Below are 4,859 nucleotides of genomic sequence, written 5' to 3'. Positions count from 1 at the left end.
AAAAAAAATTTTCAAAGGGGGATCAAAATGGGGCTCTTGGGATGTTTCCTTTTTGGGAAAACCTTGCAGCACGCATAAACACAATTTGGATTTGGGAAACTTGGCGTAATCCAAAAATTCCCTTTTGGGAAAAGCGCCCACGCGTGGTTGCTATTCTACCAGCACTGGTCAATCTGACGGTGGGAAAAGGGAAAGGTGGTGCCACAATGAGGAGATGTGCACCACCCCCTTTTAAATTTGGTTTTTGCCCCCAAATTTCCCATTGTGAAAAAATGAGGGCTTTGCCCCTTTAACCCCAACCTGTGTAAGTGGTTTTTTTAATTTCGTATTAAAAAAAACGGGAAATTGATGAAATGCGAGATGCTTGTCTACCCTCGACAATAAACGTTGGGAAACGCCCAAAATTAACTGGGAACCCTTTTTTTTTCCTTTCCCCTTTCGGGTTTTTGGGTGGTTAATGGAAAAACCGTTTTCTTTGTTTTTAATTTTTTTTTCTTTTTGTTTCACAGGGTTTACAGTTTTTCCGCGGGTTAAAAAGCCCCACCACCGAAGTTTTTGGGGGGCCCTTGGTTTTATTTGTTGAAGGTTCCGGTGGTTTTTTGGATTTTGTTCTCGTTGTGTTTTGACAACCTAGTGATTTGCTGACATTTTTTTTTTTAAAAATGTTGCACAACACTTTAAATCTTTTTTCTTTCTTTTTAAAAAAATTTTTTAATTTTAAATTTTTAAAAAATTCCTTTAAAATTATTAAAACTGCGTGGCCCCTCTTTCGTTTCATGATTGAGTTGCTGTAACCCAATACAACACGCGCAAAAAAAGGCACATAAGGCCGCGGAGTTTTTAGTAAGGTGGGGGGAAAAAAACATTGAAAAATATGAAGTCTAAAAGGGCCCAAAAAATTTTTAAAATGGATCTTTTTTTAATGTGGAAGAATAAAACAAGAAGCTGTTCATGAATTTTCAAAGTCCGGAAAAGTTCATTTAAAAACCCTTTGGATATTTCGGGTGAGGATTGAAGAAAAGAAGAAATGAGTTACCTTTACATTCCCAAAAAATAAAAAAATCTCATCATCTCCAGATTAGCTTGAAGCACATTGTGATACAACTTAACAAATAATGTAATCAGTCAACAACAGAAGTGAATGCAACACTTCATGCTGCTCAACACTCAATGTCTGATAGTGTCAGCTATATTTCTGACAGCAGATTTGAAAAGATGAAAAAGAGCATCTTAAAACTGAATTAATCTTTAGGAAGATTTTTTTTTTAATTATCAGCACCTCAGGTATTTCTTCAGAGTATATTCACCCTAATATCATATTCCACACCAATGATATTCAATCATACATCATATAAAACTGCCTTGTTTCATCGTTAAGACCATAATGTGATCAGTCAATAAAGAAAGTATTCTGTCTAATGCCACTCTCCTTTCAGATCTACAAAAATGATGAATTGCCGACTTCAGACTTTACAATTTTATCAAAATGAATCCTGCAAATTAAAGTAACTAATGTATAAGAAATCTTGCAAAAGCCAAATAGATTTTCTCAGGTGAAACCTTTTAATAATCTGTATCAATTGATTTTCAGTTAGTTAAAAAGGATGTTTTACTACACTTTAAAATACTCTCACAAACAGGGTCCACTTGCTGTACTTGCTTTGTGTAAACCAGATGATCTTTAGTGGACACAGTAATCTTTGATAGCCATTATGTAGTGAAACATTAAACAGTGACTGCTCTCAGCACTGAGGGGGAACTCCATGCTGTGTAGAGGACAGCTACACTTCACTGACTCTGTGTGTTTGCATATGTGTCCTGCCTCTCTGCTCCCAGACGTTAAGAGGCCAGAGGGGATCAGCGGCTGTCCAGGACTTTCAGAGCCACTGACACGCCGGCAGCACAATGATGATGTCACTGACTCTACTGCTGGCCACACTGGGGCTCCTTGTTCAGGGTGAGACTCTCTTCTGAAAACTTGGCTTCAGGATGTGAACAGGTTCACCAACATGATGATCTGATGTGATGGAGAAGCACTGAGACAAGCAGCATGTACCTTCTTCCATCTGTTCTCCATGTTAGAGAAATGATGCTCTTCTGTTGGGATGTTGATCATCTTGCTCCAAAGCTGGATTTGTCTCAATAACCCTTCTGCTGTTTCCATGTTTTCCAGATTCATCAGGAGACATCATCCTGACTCAGTCTCCTGGATCTCTGTCTGTTGTTCCAGGACAGACTCTTTCTATCAGATGTACAGCCAGTACAAGTGTTAGTGCTAACCTTCACTGGTACCTTCAGAAACCCGGAGAAGCTCCCAAACTCTTGGTATATTATGCTACATCTCTTCAGTCTGGAGTTTCAAATCGCTTCAGTGGAAGTGGATCTGGGACTGTCTTCACTCTGACCGTCACTGGAGTTCAGACTGAAGATGCAGGAGATTATTATTGTCAGCAGAGTAGCAGCTGGCCGTTCACACAGTGATACAACGTCGTACAAAAACCTCCTCGACTAAAGAGGAAGTGATCTGAATGAACAGCTGAATAGAGAAGAATAACAATAGAGACAGACTTTTAATTTAAGGCAACACAACATTTAGTCTATTTGTGTTAAAACTAGTTTTAGAGTATGTTTGTGCAGCTGTTGCATGAATATTTCACCATTAGAGAATGACACAGACCCATTGTACTCTTTAGTGGGAGATTGCATGGCAACAGAATCCCATAGAAGTGGTTTTCATCATCTTAAAATTGAGAATTAGAAGTATCCCATGTTTTGAATTTTAGTATTCACATTAAAATGAATACTAAGTCAGCCTAATATCACTTTAAGGATATATCCAGGATTTAAATACTAATGTCACAGCAGGATTTAGAAAAACGTGTCCATGCTTTTATCTTCAGTAGACTGGAATACTGTAAAGGTGTCTTTACAGGTCTCACTAAAACATCTATTAGAAAGCTGCAGGAAAGGCAGGATCAGTACTTCCAGGGGACCCTGGAAGTACTGAGAGCTCATTGGCCCCCCAACCCCACCCCAAGACAGAAATGCATGCACACTTCACATCACGTAATCAGTCTGCACTATTGAATAACTGTGTGTGATTCTTACAGTAAATGCTGCACACAGCTGCTTTATCGTATGAAAAGCTCCTTCACTGATTACTTCATTAAGTCCCTCCAACTGAGCTAAAATAAAATATAAATAAAGTTGATAGTGCATAGAGAGTGTAGTGAGACCCTATCAGAGACATATAGAATATTTGACCTTATCCAAAAGCATTTTGATTTTTTAGTAAATAACATCCAGGGTTGCATCATTCAATTATTTCAGAAACAAAAAGGGAGAACAATTTTCATGTTTGTTTGACGCCACATTCAAAAGTATTGGTGTGATGATGTCATTCCCTCCTTTTTTCCATTATTTTTTTTGATATATTTTGTCATGAAGAAAAGGGAGAGGTTGACACTTGCATTGTGCTGCACTGAAAAAAGTTAAGTCTACTGAGAAAAGTCTGTGTGCTTACTAACTTCCACACCATGCTGCAAAGACCGACAACGACACCTTGTACGGACGGCCAGTCCACGCCTTTACTTGAAAAGTTTACCAACTTTTTCTTTGTGTAAACAGTGTCACAGCTCTCTGTCAATCAGATGTATTTGTCTTTTTAATATTGTTGTGCAGACAAAAACAAAAATCTCTTGACAATAGAGACCCCCTTTTGCTCAAGGGCCCCTAGGCACTTGCCCAGGTTGCCCATATGATAGATCCGGTGCAGGCTACAGCTTATTCAGAACACTGCTGCTCGAGTCCTCACTGACACTAAGAGATTGGATCACATCACTCCAGTTCTGAGGTCTTTACACCGGCTTCCTGTCTGTCAGAGAATTCATTTCAAAATACTGCTGCTGGTTTATAAAGCATTGAATGATTTATTACCAAAATACATTTCTGATCTCATGCTAAATTATGAATCATCCAGAACTCTCAGGTCTTCTGGGACGGGTCTGCTTTCTGTCCCCAGAGTCAGAACTAAACATGGAGAAGCAGCGTTCAGTTATTATGCTCCAAATATCTGGAACAAACTCCCAGACACCTGCAGGTCCTCTGCTACTCTTACTACTTTCAAATCCAGGCTGAAGACTTTTCTTCTTGCTGCTGCTTTTAATGGAACTGCTGATATCTTAAACTGCTCTGTAACTTCTATTCATGTATTTTTTGTTCTTTATTAGCTTGTTTTATGTTTATTTTATTCCCTTTGCTTTTAATCACTGTTTCTAAAAATACTTTTAAAAATGTGTTTTGCTGCACGATTTTAATGTTTTAATTACTGTACAATACTTTGAATGCCCTTGTGTTGAAAGGTGCTATATAAATAAACCTGCCTTGTCTAGATATATACACTGCCCGGCCAAAAAAAGGTCTCTAGCCTGTGGGGGCAGTGCTATGATCTGGAGTTGCTGCAGTTGGTCTGGTCTAGGTTCAGCAACGTTAGGTGCCCAAGTAATGAGGTCAGCTGACTACCTGAATATACTGAATGACCAGGTTATTCCATCAGCGGATTTTTTTCTTCCCTGATGGCACGGGCATGTTCCAAGATGACAATGCCAGGATCCATCAAGCTCAAATTCTGAAAGAGTGGTTCAGGGAGCGTGAGACATCATTTCCACACATGGATTGGCCCCCACAGAGTCCAGACCTGAACCCGATTGAGAATCTTTGGGATGTGCTGGAGAAGACTTTGCGCAGTGGTCTGAATCTCCCGTCATCAATACAAGATCTTCGCGAAATATTAACGCAAGACAGAAATAAATGTTGTGACATTGCAGAAGCTTGTGGAAACGATGCCACAGGGAATGCGT

The sequence above is a fragment of the Eleginops maclovinus genome, chromosome 13 (assembly GCF_036324505.1).
Source record: "Eleginops maclovinus isolate JMC-PN-2008 ecotype Puerto Natales chromosome 13, JC_Emac_rtc_rv5, whole genome shotgun sequence".
NCBI lineage: Eukaryota > Metazoa > Chordata > Actinopteri > Perciformes > Eleginopidae > Eleginops > Eleginops maclovinus.
This window is presented reverse-complemented; position numbering follows the sequence as displayed.